Genomic DNA, 21,666 nt, shown 5'->3' with positions numbered 1-21,666 from the left:
GATTTCAGTACTGTACATTCGTATATGATTTGCATATTATACTACTAAACCACCTAATGTAGCAAAAAGGTGCCATAGAACAGTCATTCGAGATACAAATATACCTCTTAAATACCATGCACATGTGCTCTACGTGTACTAATTTTACTAGTATGAGAGCGGGAAGTTTGCATGTAAAGATAAAATGATCGGTTAGCATTGAAATTTCCGTAATATAGCTGAGAAATACCTCGTCTCCAAGTTGTTTTGATTGAACAACCTCCTGATCATCACAATAACGAAAGAGTAATCAAGGAAACCAAGATTCTAGCGCGATAATCAAAAGATTGTAATCCAGGGACAAAGACCTGACATGGAAAACAAACAAGCGCAATAAAGAACATAAAGTAACTAAAAAATACACACAAAGTAACAAAAGTAAATAAGCAACTCGGACTCCACTAAAAACTGGGAGCATGGACCAGGTTCACCGGTAGGGTGATCATCCTCTGTTTTTCTAGTAACACCCGCCGAGCTGCTCATAAAAAAACCAAGTCCGGGTTAGTTTGTTCATTCTTCTGTAAGTTGTTACTCTGATTACTGTGGTTTTGAGCTTTTTTATTTGATATTTGCTGTGAATGTTTTTTTTTCATTTCAATTTGTTTATTGGTTTTGAGTATTTATTTTCATTTCACAAATATAAATATTGCCGCGTATAGTGCTTGCCTATCTGGTCAAGGTTGAAAAAAATCAAACACAAGAAAAAAGTGAATTAAACAATCTATATTATAGGACATCATCAAGGAGGAAAGAAAACATGTTTGTGGACGGAAAATTCAATGGTTTTACAAGTATGTACAAAGCCACAAAGCTTAAACATTCAGTGTCTGAAACTAAATGAAATGTCAAGATACGCAACAAAATTGAAGACAAATAAGCCATCTCTTCCATTCAAAAAGAATCCAAACATTTACCCTCTCTTGCATTAAATATCGTTCAACACGTAAGCGACACATACAAGTTAAGGCTTTCTAAATTGTATTCAAGTTAAACTTCATCTAAAACTAGCAGACATCATAGATGATAGTTGAATCGATGAAAAACTAGAGATAAAAATATTGACAGTAGACAGTAACAACGAAGGGTTAAATGAAATAGGTTAGGAAGCCGTGCAATATTATGTCACATTTCACAAAGATGCACTGAATACTGGAGTTTTATTTATGTTCTATTTGATATCATTCGTATTATTCTGGTTTGCCTCCACAGCAGCATTTCCAAAAGATGCAGCATAAGACTAACAATCCTGCAAAGGATCCCAGGCCTATCATCAATCCAACGAATTTTTCAGACTTCACAAAATCCTCTTCTTCCTGCAATAAATAAGTATTGTGTATCAATATTTACCGTCACGTCAACGTCTACAATTTATTCCCATGTTGGCGAAATGAATTTTTAACGGCGATATCATCCAAATTATAATACTAGTACTCACATACCATAACAATATAACTCCTTTAAATGCTTGTATTTTCAAGAATCACAATGGCAAAAAAGTATGTCTATTTCGTGCTATCCTACCTACCCTATCTTGTGTGCATACCCTAAACATTTTATAACCATTTTGATTAGCCACAGTTAATGTCACGAATGTTTCCACATTAAGTCAATGTAAACACGTTTTTGAAAAAAAATATAATAATTTCTCTACCTACCTACCCGTATTTTACTTGCTTGGGCTAGGAAACAAGACTTTTATTTGTTTGGCCAAATGCTGCTTGGGGCAAATGTTAGCAAATGTCTTAACAATGCAAAATTTATCAAAATAAGGCAGTATGATTTCCCTTCCATTTTAACAAGCTTTATACAAGAATAGTATTAGACGAATAAGTTAATCGTTCATTTTCTTCGTTTGCATAAATCTCTTCCGCGGGAAAGATATCAGATAAAGAACGATAATCAATCAAGGTTGAACTAGAGGTAAGTTGCTAGCAGGTGAAGAAAAGAATTGAAAAAAAAAACTATTGAAAATTTTCAAGTTAAACTCTTTATATGAATGTTGTAGTAATCAAAATAAGGTAAATCACAATCTTGATCGACAACAAAGTATTAAATGCTAGGCGTCATCTCTTTCAGGTATTTCCTTTAATAGTGAATAGTCATCGCATGAGGCAATAACAAAGCATGATCGGTTCTTGGTATTAGTAACTCTCTGAATAAGACAATGCCAAATACCCAGACCAAATGTCCTTGAACAACAGTTAATATTATATGTAGATATCATGGATGGATATCTGCGAGTTTCATTGGTATTACGAAGAGAAAGATAAAAAGGTTAAACCATTGTGAATTTAATTAAGGAACATTTCTATATGTTCCTGAAGGTGACGAGCTGACACTGATAGTTAGCATTAAAAAACTTCTGTTTTACGTTAGATGTCAAAACTACCGAGCTTGATTAACATTAATGAATTACAAGCTACAAATGCATAAACAAACATTCATAGATGAAATAAAAGGAACATATTACTGTAATAATCGTCGTCGCTTGTCACCATATCACTAAGCTCGCATGACAATTAGAAACGTTTGTATTATGTTGTGAATAGTGTATCTGAACTCAATACTGACTACCTACAATGTCCATTAAAGCCAAAGGACCTGTTTTAATTTGAAGTGAACAATTCCCCAGAAATTCCCTTTTTAGTCAAACATCTGACTCAAGTTTTAGAAATCTTGCTGATGTGGGTACTTAATTATCAGCGGTTCGTCCCCGAAAATCCTTCTTCGGCTTATGGTTCAAGAAAATCAAGAAAATGTAATTCAGAGACAAAGACCAGATATGGAAACAGACACACACAAAAAAGTACAGAAAATGACCAAAATAATACATACACAGCAACTCACGTAAAATGGCAACCGGACTCTACAAAAGACTGGGAGCATGGACCAGGTGCACCGGTTGGGTAATCGTCCTCAGCTTTTCTAGAAACATCCGCCGAGTTGCTCACAAAAAGTCAAGTCTAGAGTAGACGAAAGAGAAAAAAAAACTATAACAAATCTGTTTTCATGGTGCAAATATATACACCGTTACAATCCACGAGTTCACTATGACGATCATAAAACTTCTGCAGTGATGACTACAGTCTTGAAGCAACATAAACCTGTCCCAGAAGCTTTATTATCAGAAATCTAGCCCGATACAAAAAGTCTGCGTATTTACAGCAAACTCTGGCATAACGTATGAGTTGTGATATGAAAACTTCGCATATAGGTGCTGAAGGGATGTTTCCACAGATAAAAGGAAAGTTGACAATACGGAATGAAAAATTATCGCGTTTGTCGTGTAGTTTGGTCAAACTGAGATTAAAGGATTTAGCTTAACGATGTTCCTTCTTTTGGATCAGATCAGCTTTAAAATCAACCTCATAAGAGTGAAGTTGTTTGTATGGATTCTTGTGGAGTTTAGGAATCCGGAACATAGACGGTAGATCACAATCATAAAGAAACCAAAGAAGATAGCATAGATTGGTGTTTTCCCACTATCACTTCTTTAGAGAGTGTGATAGCAGTATATGTCTTATTACTGCTATTTTGTTCTGCGTCTACCTCTGATAATAAACATTGGATGTGATGCGTTTTGCAGACTTTGGCTTTGTCTACTGGAACGGTAACATATTTGGCATGTACAAAAGACAGTGTTTTTTCTACATCGGGGACTCTGAAAACTGATGTAGTATTGAAACTCATTGCCCTACTTAAAACTTTCATACGTTTCAAAACTGAATACCTCACAGGTTTTACGCACTCTGACAGAGAATCAATATTTTCTTGTTCTATTCATTTTTGCGTAGTCCTCCATGGCATCCATAGGAACTTTAAAGTTATAGTTCCAATTTATGGGGCGTGGTTCACGGTACTTGGGACCTTTAGGAATGACCTATGAAGAGATTTATTTTTGATGATAGTAAAATCTCCCGTAGCAACGTGACCGGGAGGACCACATGTTTGCAATTAATATTTGAATAATTATCATGCTAGGCTTATTTATTCTTAAAAGACTATTCCACAACATTTTTATTTTTTACACAATAAGTTCTGCTCATACATTGTGAAATGATATTCTGGGAAAATTCCCCAATATACCTACAATAACCCTTATGGTGTAAAGCAAAGCCTAATATTCAAGATTTTGGTTCAATTTTTTTGTAAATGACGTCTTTCATTTGCATTTAAATTTACCCTACTGTACTATTATCAAAATGCTGCAAGCTGAAGTCGAGAAGTTTCCTGTATTCAATATTATGGTGTTAATTAATACAACATGTTTTTGTGTGATAGTAACCTATTATGATTTTTTATGACTTTAGGCTTTGCCTATGAAGGACGGAGCTTTTTGTACTGAAATAATGTACTGATTTGTTGTGATATCGCTGATGTATTGGAATATGCTATACTTCCTAAAACACGTGGTGTGCGCCTACGTTAAAAGTTTGCACAATTTTGATCCTAACTGCATACGTCACTTCCGAAATACGTCATTTCCGACAGAAGGATATGCATGTATGTATGTATGTATGTAGGACGTCGCTGACGCTCCGTCCCTACTAAGTTAAAACAAATCTGTTTTACCTCGTATAATTGTTAAATTGCATGTTTATACTTGTATTAAAGTAATGTTATCAAAGACATAACTTTACATATGAAATAAACTTATGTTCGTTTTAAAATTTATACTATGGTCTATTTGGTGTTTGTTTTATTTAAAAAATACAGATATTAATAGTTTATTTTTCCTATACTTGGTGCTATACTATTAACTTTCAGCCCCCAAAGAGCACTATTACTACTACTTTGCTTCCGAACAGGATATCTGTCATGACTCTATGAACATATCATAAATAGGAAATTAGAGGTGCTAAAATTTATACTCATATCACCTGACTAGATCAATTTAACTTCCGTTATTGAAAACATGTTAATTATGAGATTAGTGCTTTCTAGCGTGAGCTGGATGTGGCTTGTTTATCAACAGGAATTTCTTAGTCATTATTGAATCGCCTTTCAATGTTCGGTGAATTACAATGACGAGTTAACACGAAAAGCTAATAATTATTTCTTGTTTTTTACCTTCATAAAAGAGCACTGAATTGTATGATGCATCTTTCGAAAAATTGTACGAGGAAGTCACTAAAGTTTTACAAGAAGCTCCCTGATGTGGTTTTTCGATAAAACCATAACACAGCGTACATGATTCAGGAGGTATTACCTAAAACTTAAGTGTAAGTTTTTGTAAGAATCAGGCAAAGTGGGAAAAAGAACATGCATGTCACGGCCCACCGATCTGACAATATAACTTTACTCAAGGATGACCTCCATTTGAAGAATGGATATATCTCACCCTATTTTTTCAGCAATTTTTCAATAAAAAGTTAGGAAATTTAGATTTTTGACAGAGTTATGGGCCCCTGTAATGCAATAATTCAATTTACTAAAACGATGGTGCGTATAGTAAAAGTACACTGTCAGATTGGTTCATACCATGTTTAATCCTCTGCCTGGTTCTTACAGAAACTGACTATTAACACTTACGTCGAAGAAGTGTTTCGATTAAAATATTACGCAATGAATATGCAGCCGTTTGAGTCACTAGTTTTTTGTATATGATCATCAGATACAATATTTACTAAAAAGGTTAATTTAAGTATATTATAATTGCATTGTTTAAATGATTTACCGTCTATGTACTGGATTCCTAAACTCCACAAGAATCCATACAAACAACGTGTCATAGCTGGATCTGCAAAATGTACCACCAAACCTCTTTCAAAACTTTTAACTTCTATATTCACAACTGTCAAAGAGGGTCGGCAGTCCTACCACAACACTTGTTATTCCCGTAGTGGTATTAATTCAATGTGGATCCTGAAAAATTCGAAAGATCTTTTGGAGACAATCAGTTCAAGACTATTATCCGAACATAATAACATTAAAACCTATGATTTTTCAACACTGTATACTTCTATTCCCCATACTCAGTTAAACTCCAGACTTACAAACATTATACTTCGTTGTTTTCCAAAACAGATGGTACACCTAGATACATATATATAGTTCTTGGTAGAGATTCCTCATACTTTGTAACAAATAATTCCAAATCATCTTCCAAACATACAGAGGAAGATGTTTACAAAATGCTGGAATTTTTAATCGACAACATATTTGTCCAGTGTGGTGGACGTGTTTTTCAACAAACAGTCGGCATTCCAATGGGAACAAATTGTGCTCCTTTACTTGCTGACCTATTCCTTCACTCTTATGAGGCTGACTTTATAGCTGATGAGATCAGAAAGAAAGAATATCGTTTGGCTAGATCCTTCAATCTCAGTTTCCACTATATAGATGACATATTATCTTTAAACAATCCTAATTTCGGGGATTTGATACATCGCATCTACCCAAAAGAACCTGAGATAAAGGATACTACAGACAATGTGAAGTCAGCCTCATATCTTGACCTACACTTAGAAATCGATGGTAGAGGAAAACTATTGACAAAATTTTACGACAAACGTGATGACTTTTCATTCAGAATTGTCAACTTTCCTTTCATCTGTGGCAACATCCCTTCGGCACCTGCGTATGGAGTGTTCATATCACAACTCATACGTTATGCCAGAACTTGCCGAAACTACGCAGAATTTTTGTATCGCGCTAGAACTCTAACAAATAGGCTTCTGGAACAGGGTTATGTTGCTACAAGATTGAAGTCATCACTACAGAAGTTTTATGGTCGTCATCATGAACTCGTGGATCGTTATAGTGTATCCATCTGCACCATGAAAACTGATTTTTTCAACTGGTTATAGTTTTCCTATCCTCGTTTGCCTTCCCGGACTTGACTTTTTATGAGCAACTCGGCGGGTGTTTCTAGAAAAGCAGAGGACGCTTACCCTACCGGTGCACCTGGTCCATGCTCCCAGTTTTTAGTGGAGTCAGTTGCTCATTTGCTTTTGTTACTTTGTATGTATGATTTTAGTTACTTTATGTTCTTTGTTGTGTATGTCTGTTTTCCATGTCTGGTCTTTGTCCCTGGATTACATTATTTTGATTACCGCTAAAACCTTGGTTCTCTTGATCACTCTTAAGTGATCTGTTGTCATACATTTAAGCAATGATGTTTAAGGATTAAGACTCTAACAACACAGAACGTCACATTTACTACAAGATGATTTCTAATATTTTCTTTTTCATGTAGTGAAACCCTAATCGACTATTGATTTACTACAGATTTTCTAAATTTTCTAGCTCTTTCAGTTTTGTTTATTTCGGAATCATTTGTATATTAAAGGACTATCTTTGCCTTATTCGGTGATTGACAGTATTTCGAGAATAAAGGCAAATACGATCACACTTAAACTGACATAACGACGTTTTACAGTTGTGGTCTTTACAAACAGCAACAAGATTATTATTGACATTAGATTTAACAATAAGTATGTGATCGGCATTTATGACCTATTTGCTTGCAGATTACTTCGTAATAATGTTGATTTTATATTTTGTTTCTAAATATGCTTTCTTAAACATTTCAAGTTGGTAGATGGCCCGTGAATCTGATCTGCTTTTTTTGCTTTGGAACTTCGTTTATTTTATTATATATTATAAAGAACAAAACAAAAACCAACCAGTATAAAAAAAACCCAAAACAAAACAATAAGAAAACCAAAAAGCCAAAACAAAAAAAAATGAAGAAAGAACAAAAAGAAAACCAAACAAATACAAACACACAACACCCCCCCCCGAAAATACAAGCCAACAAACAAAAGTGAGTTAGTAATTTGGATAGTACTTGGATAGCTAAATAAACAAATAGAAGACGGATTCTACGAATTCTTCAATACGGAACTTTACTTGATTAATCCTATCTATTCGATATTAAATAGGTAATCGAACATTGGGGGGACGGGGATGGAGATTTTGTATATAGATATTGGGATTTTGAACGGGAGAATGGAGTTACAGGTTTTCATCTATTTCAAAATCATATTTGATTTAATTTAAAGAAAAGTTTGCATGTTAAATTATTCAAAATATTAGTTTTAATTGATTATGGAATAAACCAATAATTGATTATGCGATAGGGATATTAAAAGGAATAGCGATATGGGGGAATCTGGGAATGACAAAGGCGGGTTTAATACGGAATGAACGAAAAATATAGACCACTTTTAAAGCAGAATAAGTTGAAATGCGCTAGCACTCTGTTCAAGGGGTTAGATCTCGACCGTGTATTTCATTTCTGTGGCACCATTGATGAAAAGCTTAAGTAGCAGTCTTTGTAAGAATCAGGCAAATTCTGTAAAATGTAGTACACCTAAAAAAGCCTACATATTTTTATTTTTGGTATTAAGTTGTTTTAAAAGTCTATATAATGAAATGTATTGTTATTCATTCCTATCTGTCTGCTCTTAGTAGATAATCTACACAAAAAAATCCAACAGTTTCTATTGTATCTTTGTGTCATTTACAGAGTTATCTCCCTTAATTTTGAATTCGGTAGTATATTCTATATAATTTTTGTCTCCTGTGAACAAAGGTTAGATGAAAAGCCACATGTTAGTTTCTGTTTACCATAATATTTCAAACAAAATGTAAAAAATAAAAAGATGTAGGCTTTCCAACCATGAATCACATTTTTGCATGATTCTTAGCTGGATTGCTACTTAAAAGATAGATCTAGATCAAATAACGTTTATGAAGTGTTAATTACTTGATGACTTATATTTCAGTTTTGTAAATATACATCTATTCTTGACGTTGTTAGGTGCTTTGATTCGTTTTCAGATGGGATATGAAATAGATTACACAGATTTTAACGCATTATTATAAAATCTTGTTTTGCAATTGGTAAAACGTCAAGGTGCTGTATCGTGGCTTCCAATTGTTTTTGTTTTTAGTACTGCTTGTGTACGATTTATTTTTGAATTTAGATCTTCCTAAAGATCTAAATCTAATTTTGTTTGAATCTAATCCAGCTGATGATAGTGTATTCCTCGATACACGTGTGCAGCATACCGAAATTGACAATATCAATATGAGTAATATTTTTGTAATTACATAAACTGATTAATTATATTTAAATGAAAGAAACGCAATTTTCAGTTGAAGCCGATTCTAAATTTTGTGGATTAACAATGTCTATTTACCTTAGTTACCTAACAATTGTTAATTATGAATGGCCTGTTATTATACAGAAATCGGCAACACAGTTCACATTACTGCCTTTGCTCATTCATTTGTAAAAATATGTGCCATCTGATCGCTTCTAAGGATTTCTACTGAACCGTTCATGGCACATAATCAATTAGAGATTTATTAAAAAGTCCGAATTTTCATAAATAATTGAGGATGTTTTGATTAAGAACATTTTATGAGTCAGCGATATATATATATGATAATCCATAAACTAATCCCAAGGTGTATATTTGAGTATAGCAATATATTTGTTATGCTTCTGGTGGGTTAAATTATTTGCTAGGGTACTTTTAAATGCCCTATGTTAGAGGCATCAATACTTTGTCGATTGCTTCAAGGACGTTACTTTTGTGATTTAGCCTTTGAGATCATTCTCCTTTAAAAGCCATATAATTTCTTATTAAGTGTCTTTTGACAAATATTTCATGCGTTTTAGGATGAGAGAGTACTCAAGTGAACCAAGGTTATAGCGGTAATTAAAAGAATGTAATCCAGGGACAAAGACCAGACATGAAAAACAGACATACACAACAAAGAACATAAAGTAACTAAAATCATACATACAAAGTAACAAAAGTAAATGACCATAACGATCCACGAGTTCATGGAGAACGTTATTTACAAATGAACACTGATTCGAAACATGACGAAACAAAGCAGTCAGTTTCCAATTTATCATTTATGTCCGATAGGAATGAAGCCTGAATGAAAACTTATTAATCCAAACAGGTATAGGGTGTTAGGGAAAATTTGAACAAAAATTGTAAATTCATTGACCACAATAACCTAACTGTAAAATGGTAATGTAACAAGAAAAATATAACGACTAGTAACAAGTTAAACAAAAATACTTTAAGGCGAATTATTGCACCAAATAAACATTAATGAAAGAAATGCATCGTCTTTAGGTACAGTCTGTAAAAACCTAATTTTCATAAGGCTTATACAAAGAAACAAACAAAACCAAACACCCCCCCCCAAAAAAAAAAGAAAAATGAAAGAAAAAAAGAAAAACATGAAATGAAAATCAACTATGACAAAAATAAATAGGACCAGTTACAAGTTCTAGGACCTTGGCTACTTGTACAGAATACAGTGTCGAACACATTTTACCAATTTTACTGGATTCATTCATGATACAGAATAAAGACGAAAGTCAAGACAGAAAATATCACAGTGAGGCCGATAGGGATAGATATGACGTTTTATAGATACATTCAAAACTGGCTTTATTATGTTTATTGGTGACGTCACTTGCTTTGACATAATGTTGTTATTGGAATTTGCCGATACATTTTGGTAAAGCGATAGAAAGTATCAGGCGGTAAAAACAATAGAAAAAAAAACGATAAAGTTGCCGATAAATTGTGATTCATTTTAAACAATTTGATGTTTCAGTATCACACATGAAAACATGATTGTCTTGATATACAGTTGAAAAAAATTGACTTGTGACATAGTTGACAGTGCAGGTTTGACCTGTCTACACTGACAAATATATAGGTTAAAAATATCCTTAAACAAAGGCTATAATTTGGCATAAATGAGTTCGTATTGACTTCCACTTATTTAGTTTTGCCTATAATTGCCAAAGGTTTCATGAAAATAGATACAAGTGTAGTTCGTATAAATTGTCTTCAATTACAGGTTTTGTTAATACTATACTTTGTGATCGATTCGAGCTTTTTATTGTTCGTGCAAGATTCTGAATTGCGATAACTAACATTGGTTGCTTTTGCCATTTCCTTAGCGTTACACAAACATACCTTGTAAAATCCCTCTCAATCAAATAAATTACAAAAGAATAAGTCACATTGATGGTATAATCAATACGTAACTGAAGAAGTAGCATGAATTGCCGTCTTAATCGGAAATGGAATTGACTACTTGTGTGTTCAAGTTAAAATCAACGATTGTTGAAATTAACAAACTACTTTAGGTAATGAGATCTTTCATACAAAACAAGGACATTAGCACTAGTTTTTGTGGTATTTTAAATCTGTATTTCAGATTTTGGAAGTGCTTAAGCAGACTCTGAAAAAAAAACACTCCTTATAGCCTATTGTCATACTTTTGATTTAAGGTACTACCTCTGGACAAATATGCTGTAGTTTTCAGTCTTAAATGCGACACATCATTAGTGTTGTTTTATAATCTATTTTTTATTGCAATCGTCTCATGCATTTTTCAACGCGACTTTGTATTCGAGAATTCGATATTTTATAAAGGTGCTATTATTCCTTAGTTATTGTTAATTATATTGGCTTTTCATAATTCAAAAAAACATAAAACGATATTATTGAAGACAAATAAAAATACACTGAATACAATAGCGACTACACTTCTTACTTTTAACTTTTTAAATGTTCTGGTAGTATCACTCAGCAAATAATTATGTAATCGTCAAAGAAAAATAATATTGATTTTAAATTTCCCAGTTTAATTTCTTACTTTCATTATCACACTTGGAATGCATGATCATTATTTGAATACGTGAACTAACGTCTTCAACAAACAGATGACCATACTTTTAAAAAGAGCTTGCAAACTCATATTATATTTTACCAATCAATAAAAACAAAATAAATAAATAATAATAATAATAATAATAATAATAACATTTAGCAAACAAATAATAAAACAACAACAAATAGCAAGAAAAAGCATATAAAAAACTGAAAAAGAAGAAGAAATACAGATAAACATGCATTTGAAACAATTTTATCCTCTCACCTGTGGTGCATCTGTACTTGAACATCGCCCTATAATAAAACAGAAACTTCTCAATCAATATGTAAAGCTATGGGACAGGGTGTAATTTGCAGTTACTTAGTAAAAATTCCACAATCGTTATCATCCTTGCATCCTTTATTTAAGGACATGTGTAGTAACATCAATACACTCGTACTTTTCTGAAATAAACTAAAACAAAAATCCATGGTGTTGCACACGCCATACACAATTTAAGTGACCAAAATAGCAATTACAGACGAATCTTCTTTTTTCCAGTTTTGACAAAAATAATAAATACTAATAAATAATAGAAAAATGTTGGTGTCGTCTTTAAAATGAAGGATAATATCAAAATTATCGAACTAGAAAATGTAAGCAATGTTCATGGGGAATAGTCAGAAGAAAAGTCTGTAAAAGAAATGACAATATCAGGGTAAAGATCGAAAAGTTGGAAACCACCGCAAAACCAAAAAGGTTTGATACTTTCAAACCTGTCTTAAATGACCTGCAATGGAGAGCAATATAGGACAACCAGTTTTTTAAATAGTTTAATTTTACATTTTTGTACATAGTATTCATTTTTCAATGATATTTATATCATAGTCTTTTAAGTTAGGTTATTGCTGATTGCATTGGTCGTTTACCAGGTGGTCGTTTACACAAGTGGTCGTTTACACTAAGGGTCATTTATGCAGGTGTCATTGGAGCGTTGTTGGACTTTTATCAACCCATACTTCGAAATGCACATAAATAACAGAGTTAATTGAAATATCAATCATCCTTAAGTATTTAGGCATTTCTAGATTGTATATTCAATTATTCATGAAAGCAATGCTATGAACTTTCTTACGGGTCATGGTTCAATACCAATCACTTATTCATCTATTGTCTTTGGAATACCAGTATGTACTTAATTAAACTTTGAAAACGTTGTTTGTTTGGAATTTGAATTGAATTGATACTAAGATGTTTTGAAATATGATGAGAATAATAAAAATCATCTAATGAATTTAAAAATAAGGAATACACTTTACTTTTCCTGATAGGTAAAATCAGGGGTAATAATCTAATGGTGACGAAAAACCAGACTGAGGACCAGATGACCAACTACTGATGTGAGACAGACGATGTCATTATATTCATTGGCTTTAATTTTTCTAAATCAAATACCTTATTTATTGTTAAAAAAGGAACATGCATTGTGATAAAAAAAAATTATCTCTGAGGGGTGTCCGAACATGTATTCAATTTATTGAATATTAGAATTAATGTTAAACTCTCAGACATATTCTAAAATCTCTTGTTGTCAGTATTTCTTTCAACAGCGCTTCTTAGCAGAGTAATATTTGAGATCAATGATTTATTTAGAGAGATAGCAACATTGATGCAAGTCAAAGGATTCTGCCAATTTTGTTTTGTTAGAGTTATTTTTTATGAAGTCTGTCTAGTAGGAGTGTAGGTATAGATCCTCAAGTGGAGGCGCACAATCGGTGCCCATCGAGATTCCCACTACTTGTTGTGTTGAGACAAACTAATCTACCAAACTGTACAAATGTGTTTTCAGTTAAAAAGTCCAAGAGTAATCAAGGGAACCAAGGTTATAGCGTTAATCAAAAGAATGTAATCCAGGTACAAAGACCAGACATGGAAAACAGACATACTCAACAAAGAACATACAGTAACTAAAATCATACATACAAAGTAACAAAAGCAAATGAGCACCTCGGACTCCACTAAAAACTGGGAGCATGGATCAGGTGCACCGGTAGGGTAAAATAAGAAGAAAAAAACTATACTGCTCGTTTATAGACTTCGAATTGCATATTTGTTGTTGGGTTCATTATTATTTTTCACTAGTAAGAATTTCTTCGGTCTTGGCAAATACCTCTGTTTCCCGTAAATGTTTTCTTCCTAAAAACACTAGTCCAAACTACCTCTTCACCTCGCCATTTATACACTTGTGTTAATAATGTTTCAAAAGTATATATTTGAAAAAAAAAAGATTTTGTAAAATTAAAGACGTTCCACTCCTTGTCTGACGTCACAACGCACATATAATTTTTGTGGAAATGATAGCAAGGTGAAGTGTTCACAGGACTTTCGATGTACATTAAAATATTTAAATTTTAAAATTCGTCGACAGTTTAAGATGTTGAGATAATAACGTAAAATACTCAACATAGTCAGTATTTACCAGTAATAAAAAGTATCTTTGTACTTTTTTTTACACTGATCGACAAGTTCAACAACTTTTCAAACAGGTTTCTTATTTCTAAAGTTTTAATTATTTTTTTTTTAAAATCCTTTCATTCTTGCCTTTTCACCGAAGTAACACGGCATTTTCTTATTGTATACTTAACTTTAATCTTTAAAGATTTGTATTTTCTAAGAAAATGAAGAATGTCGGTATTTGTTACATTATATATCAAATATATTGCAACTGGTTTGCTCAAGTCAGGTTTAAAATTATTTAATGATAAGAGGTAGGTTGAACCTGTAAGAGGACGAAGCTGAAAATATTTATATTTCTAAAAATGATAATGCCTTTTTTTCAGTTTAATATAAAAAAGATTTATTTTTCGGACTGTTATTAAAGTTACTCCATCAAAATAATGTTAACTTAAAGTGAAAACAAAACAAAACATACAAGAGCAAGAAATGTCTTTCTTGGGACGGGCTTAAAAAATGGGGCGGGTTAAAGTACTTTGGCGTCACCCCCCTTGACCACTGTGGAAAAATAATAACCAAATAAACATACCTTAAAAATCAGTCAAAAAAAAGGTAGAGTCCCTAGTTATATAATTATACTTGTCGTATATTTCGATATGTTTAATGGTCATTTTGCTTTATTGGCGTAGGATTTATTTTCAAGTATCATTACGTATAAAGTCGGTTATATTTCAACCTTTAATTTTATGAATTTTCAGTGATTTTACAGGAATACTGATCTTATTAACAATCTAAATTTTACTTTTGAGCCTTCATGATGGATAACAAAATTACCGTATTGACAAACTCTAGACAATAGCCAACAAAAATAACCAAATGGATAGTCCGTATAACAAATCGCAGTATAAAACCGGAAGTTGTAAACCACCACAATGATCCTAATTTTGGTACAGGCATTTCCGATAAAGTGGGGGGGGGGTGGGGGTGGATAAAACTGCCACCGGTCATAGTCGGTAGAATCCGTATACGTGTAAGTATAAATGTATCGGCAATTTGTCTCATACAAAAGTTAGTTTTTATTATATAACAAATAAAGATATTTTTATTTCAACGTTACAATGCTAATGAAGCAATTCATCATATTCCATTAAAATATCTTCGTCTCCTGCAAGTAGGTTGTACCTTAATAAATTTGAAAATGAATACAAAAAATCTCTCGGTCCAAAGTTCAAGAATGCAACGGTTTGTTTACACCGAACAACATTATCTGAAACTCCTTACTTCTGCAAATAACGTCCTGGTAACAAAACTATGACAACAACATACATGTATAGATGGAATGTTTTCGAGAAATAAATGACGAGAACGAGATAATGCCACTTACATTGAAATTGAAATTAGGTATCATCGCTTCCTGTGCTGCAAACGACATACTTGATTTGACAATACTTAGATAGTTTTATTTAGAGTTCAACAATTTCTTTCAATACACAAATGACATACTCAGGAAATGCCTGTACAAAATAAGGACCAATGCAGTTGTTTTCAACTTTCCGGTTTTTGTCTTGATATTGCTATTTGTTGTACAGACTTTTCTTTTCGTCTATTTCTATACAGTTCTGACATTTTATAGGACGTTTACTTTGTTATAAACCTTAATGTACATTCAAATATTTTATAAAAAGTTTTCAACTGCTCTTCTCATTTTAAACAAAATCGCATCTGTACTCAATAAAAGACACATGGAACGCTCCCAATGGTACTATAGTTTCAAAACAGTATGGACTAACCATTATAAGATCAGGAGTTGGTCCGGTTTGTCACGAAATTACTAACCGGAATCGCTTTCCGTCCTATTACAAATTATTTATGGGGCCTACATTATGTAATGTACTTAGCTTTTACCAAATTTAATTCTCTTCCATGTAGCGCCCTTCCTCAATATCATATGAACTTACTTTAAGTATTATGCAAGAACCTTCGAAATAAATTTTATATGCTTTAATTACTATAGATCATGTTATCTACCTAAATTAAACTAAGTGCATTCCAACAACCCAGGAAAAGCCTTAATGTAATAGTACATTGAAATTTTACAACACTGGGAAAGCTAAAAAATCGATAGGAATCTTGCTTTGTAGAGTAGAATGAACAAATGATAAAGTTTCCCGTAGGTATAGATTTTCATTTTTTTCAAATATCAGCTAATTTACATTGTTGTTGAACATAGTTTTTAAATTAACCTTTTGACGCCTGCTATAGATTGACAGAGGGAGTAATGTTTCGAACATAAAGGTCTATATGACAACTTCCCAGGACAGTCTAATGCGCTTACGACGTCTATGAAAACTATGCCCTTATTTTTCTAAGTTGAACGTATTAATTAAAAGAGATCATTATAATATATATCTCAAACCAAGAACATTATAATAAAAAATAATACAAAACCTTTAAATTAATATATTTATCCGACACTAGTATTTTTTTTTTTTTTTTTTTTAATAATTTTGATTTTTAAAAGAATAACATTAACAAATGTAGGTTTTATTCGGATATGCCAATAATTAAACAACACCGTCGACTCCAATTTAGAAGTTACGGTCATACTTTCATTACATCGTATACTTTCTACTTCTGAATATAAAAAAAACCCGAAAATTTACAAAAAATCATTTCGAGGTTAAAAATAACGGCCAGGAAACAGTAGAGCATATTAAAATCAACTAATTATATATACATTTAAAATGACTAAATCTACAAAATGTCAATAAATTAACTTTTCAAAAGTACAAAAAACTTACCTAAATTAAAACATGACTCTAGTATAAAAACAAATAAGAATAAAATATATCGAAACTTCTTCATTTTTCTTTTGATTTATAATATTCCTTCATCCTATTGAAAATTCATTTATCCATGTCTATTTCGAAGACTCACTCCGGGCAGAAGATAGTTCTCTATTCCGGATCTCACGTGCTATTAGCTGTCCTGACAGACGATTGCTTAATTCCACCTGCTATTGATTTCAAGGTGAGTATTGATTCTTGTTGCTACTATTAACATGTAAATATTCTACTGTTCATTATTTTGATGACATAAGCATCGGAAATACAAAACTGTATTTGCAAACCATTATTTTGAATGCTGGAGGCAAATAGTTATTAACAAAATTTTAAAACAGCTAATTACAAATTTCAATGATTTTTTTTGTAATTCATGTTATCATAGCAATTCATAAACGATATACAAATCGTATTATTTGATACATCGTGAATCTTCTAATAAAATAAATCTAATTATAAAGTAATCTCGTGTAATAGCTATTGAGGTATCCAGTAGTCTGAAATTGGTTTAGAATATGATGGGATAAAATTCATGAAGTAAAAATGAACAAAATTCAATACTTTTGAAAATGCATTTTTTCTAGGAGAATCCATATCGCAAAAAATAATCTTATATCCTGTAAAAAATATAGTTATGTCTATTGTGTTGTATATTCAGCCTAATCGTCATACATGAGAATCATATGGTTTGGAACATACAGTAATTATATGAAACGATTGTATGATTATTGCATGAACATCATATACTTCTATTCCAAAATTAACATATGAGAATTATATAATAATCATATGACTATTATATGTAAATTATCATATTATTGTCACATGATTACCATATGATTGTTTTATTATTACCTTATGATTGTCATATGAATATCATATGATTTTTACATGATTACCGTATGACTGTTATATGATATCCATATAATTGTCATTTAATTACAACATGATTGTCATATAATTACCACATAATTATCGCATAATGTGAATACATATAATTTTAATGAATACGTTTTGTCTACCTCTGTTTCTGTTTCATGGTTTTTTTTCCTAGATTCAAGAAAAACATTTACTTAATGAAAAGTCCGCCTTCGTATTTACGAAAGTCATAAGTGAAAACCATGATGCTTTATTTACTTTCAAAGTAACGTTTACGAACTTATTTTCATACGACTTAAGGCTATTCAACCACTATAGGTGTGTTTGTTTTTGTATATGTTGTATTTGTATTCTTGATATGCCTTCGTTTATTGTGATTGATTGCAATGCTCTTATGCCTATTTTATGTGTAGCATGGTGTATATTGAAATCAACTATTTAATCCAACCTTCAAATTCTAATTTTTAGGGTGGTTCTAGAAAAGCAGAGGACGCTTACCCTACCGGTGCACCTGGTCCTTGCTCCCAGTTTTTAGTGGAGTCCGTGTTGCTCATTTACATTTGTTACTTTGTATGTATGGTTTTAGTTACTTTATGTTCTTTGTTGTGTATATCTGTTGTTTTTTTTATGTCTGGTCTTTGTCCCTGGATTGCACTCTTTTGATTACCGCTATAACCTTGGTTCCCTTGATTACTCTTTTATAGTAGCAATTCCAACACATCAGATTTACAGCATGACTTTCAGCACTAAAAAAGAAAACAAGAACTCACCTTAAGCTCTCAATACCTTAAGAAATTACTAAGTTTAAATGTAACTGTATTATAACATGATTCTCAATCGCGAATATGGCGTGATACATGAAGTAAATAAATCAAAACTATGATTAAAGAGAAATGAAGGGAACCAAGATTCTAGTGGAAATCAAAGAATATAAGGACTAGACATGGAAAACAAACAAAAACATAAAGTAACTAAAATAATATATACAAAGTAACAAAGTAAAAAGAAAAAGCGGGAAATATAAACACCTGTAAAAAAGCATAGAGCAACCTTACAGAAGTGATTAATAATTTAGATTTAAATATTGGTCTCAGATTCCACCTAGCAAGCGACTGCATTGACGATAGCACAATGTCTCACTCAGTTGACCCAGTTGTTATATGTAAGAAAAGCAAGGTTAATTCCAGAAGAAAAGTATGTAGTACTATTGGGCGCATTAGAAGAGATTAATGGCAATTCAATAATTGAACTTGTAGAAATGTACAATGTATATATGGGTCTCGGTCTCCACCGAGCAAGCGACTGCATAAACGACAGCTCAACGTCTCACTCAGTTGACCCAGTTGTTATATGTAAGAAAAGAAAGGCTAATTCCAGAAGAAAAGTTTGTAGTACTATTGGGCGCATTAGAAGAGAATCAATGAAAATTCAATAATTGTACTAAGTAAATGTGTTCTTAGATAAAGCAGGCCCTGGGAGACTTCATTAATAAAAATGACAGCATTAAAGTATATGTAATTTCATTAAGTACTACTGTTTCATAGGTTAAAGCTTTCAACTGTAATACATTTACTAGTGTTGTTTTAATTTATCAGGTAAGGTTGGGTTATTGAATTGCAACAGCATAAGTTAAAAAAAGTTTTGTGTTCATTAATTATTACAATTTTGCAGAAAATGCAATGTAGTTTTTGCGTTTTTGAAATTTTAAATTACGCTCCGGAATTTTTGACATGCGACTCCTTTTAGGTTACACTCACAAATATGTTTTCTTTCTAGATTTTTTAAAATGAAAATCGAGGAGTGATTAAACGTGTGTGTTTCAGAGAGTTTTTAGGGGTTTTATATCATGTCGTGAGCTGCGAATGCTATTTGAATATAATTGAAATTATTCGACCATATGAAATAAATCCCGCTAATTGAATGCGATTTTATTAAATGGAGATCCATAAGAAAAAGATCCGAGAATTTTTCAGTTAAAAACACACGCGATCTTGTTACCTAGTGTTAGTCTATTCAGATTTGTTTCGCTGGGATGTGTGCCCCAGGTGGTTGAATGGGGTACCCCTGGCGTGTTACATGCTGGGATTGTCAGGCTATAATACGGAAAACCTGACCGCATACCGTAGCGGTGCACCGTGTTGGGAAAGATGCCACGTTCCTCGCACGTTAAAGAACCCTACTGTGGTATTCTCCTGGAGTAGGAACCATAGGGCTCCGGCACAGGAGGCTAAATTGCCCGACCCTACCCACCTCTCCCTATTTCCAGTGGCAATTAAAATTTGTCGATCCCATTGTCCTTGTGTTCCATCCCTTTTTCATTTCATGTTCATTTTATCATCAATTTTATGTTCATCGTCTGAATATAGCTGAAATATTGCTGCTCGGACGTTAAACCCCAACAAACAAACAAACAAACAAACAATCAGATTTATTTCGTGTATATCTAAAGGGAAGCTTGTGCTAGACGTGATGAGTCTTAACAGATAATAGAGAAAATGCAGGTCATTGTGTGAAAAACAAGACAAAAGAAGAACTCTTTTTTCATTCCAATTATAAAGTATACGGTTGACAATAAAATTGTCTATTTCATATACTGAGAAGATTTGCAGGATCAATGTTTAAAGTTGCTAAAACATATAATACGAGGGTGAATTGTTTGAATACAATTAAAATTTTAATTTGTGATCAATTCTCATTTTGAATTATTTGTTCCACATCTACATTTTGTTATATTTAATTATCATTAAGGTTCCACAAACTGTTTGGAAAAAGTTCGATGCTTTTTTCTTTTTTATAGGGTGTACATATGAAGCTGATTTGTTTGTCATAGATAAATATTAATGAAAAATTTAATAAAATGTAGGTATTGTCTGTACCCTGAGATAAGTACTCATTCATTCTTTCCGTAAGAGTTGTTGATTGAACATTAGTTTTCCAACTTTAATTTTATTTTATCCGAGGTTACATACCATCCACTCTTCTGTATGTTTGATTCGTTAAAACATGTTTTAATGCTTTTAAGGCAGAAGATTTTTTTTCTGAAATATTGATTCATCACTTTAACAATTCTACGGATTCGTCATTTATCATATTTTTTTTTTATAGTTTTGTCCTCGAACATTGTTGGGTGTTTATCTTAGATTTTGAGAGTCTTGTTTTTTTTTATACTGTTATGTGTTTTCTTCTTAAGAATTTGTTATAATAAAAATGTTGTCTATTGAAAAATAACAAATTTTTCATGTGCATATTTTGTTTATTGTGCGAAGTGCAATAAACAAAATATGCACATGGAAAATTTATGTTATTTTTCAAAAGACAAAATTTTTATCATAGCCTATTCTTATAAATTAATTTTAAAACATATTTTTATCTTTAAACATGAGAAAAGTAGCTATGAATTTAACTGAATAGGGCAGTGCCAACTTTTTTATCCATTGAGATATAACAATATTATTTTAACCAATCAGATTACAGTATTTATATCAAATTTATTGGTTTTGATTTTGCTCAATCTTGGTTTCCTAAATCTGACATTTAAATTTAAGATATGACCGTAACGATGAAGCCATCTCAAACTTAATTTTAGATTTGTTTACGATATCGCAGTTTCCCTATATCATTTAAGCTAGGATTTGTCATCATTTAAGCTACTCGGTTGGTTTCTCTAAATAAGGAGAGGAATCTCATTTCATGTGCGTACTCAAATTTTTAGAGATGAACAGGTTGCTCAATTATGTTTGAGTGTTATGCGTATTTTTGTAGGTAGTAAGTTTTTTCGTTGATTTTTCTACATGAACTACTGGTA

General features: G+C 32.1%; 1 long non-coding RNA gene across 1 annotated transcript; it reads right to left on the bottom strand.

Annotated features, from left to right (window-relative positions):
- Nucleotides 1-747: 747 nt before the first annotated feature.
- LOC148614020 (uncharacterized) lies at nucleotides 748-17,167 on the bottom strand. Its single transcript, XR_015923544.1, has 3 exons — nucleotides 16,941-17,167; nucleotides 11,971-11,999; nucleotides 748-1,352 (listed from the first exon to the last, which is right to left on the bottom strand). It is a non-coding gene; the product is annotated as an uncharacterized LOC148614020 (long non-coding RNA).
- Between the last annotated feature and the right edge of the window lie 4,499 nt (nucleotides 17,168-21,666).

This window comes from Perna viridis, chromosome 6, assembly GCF_037379345.1.
Source record: "Perna viridis isolate PV_CMFRI_1.1 ecotype Kerala chromosome 6, ASM3737934v1, whole genome shotgun sequence".
NCBI lineage: Eukaryota > Metazoa > Mollusca > Bivalvia > Mytilida > Mytilidae > Perna > Perna viridis.
Note: the sequence above shows the minus strand (reverse complement) of the source record. Positions and strands in the feature narration are given on the sequence as shown.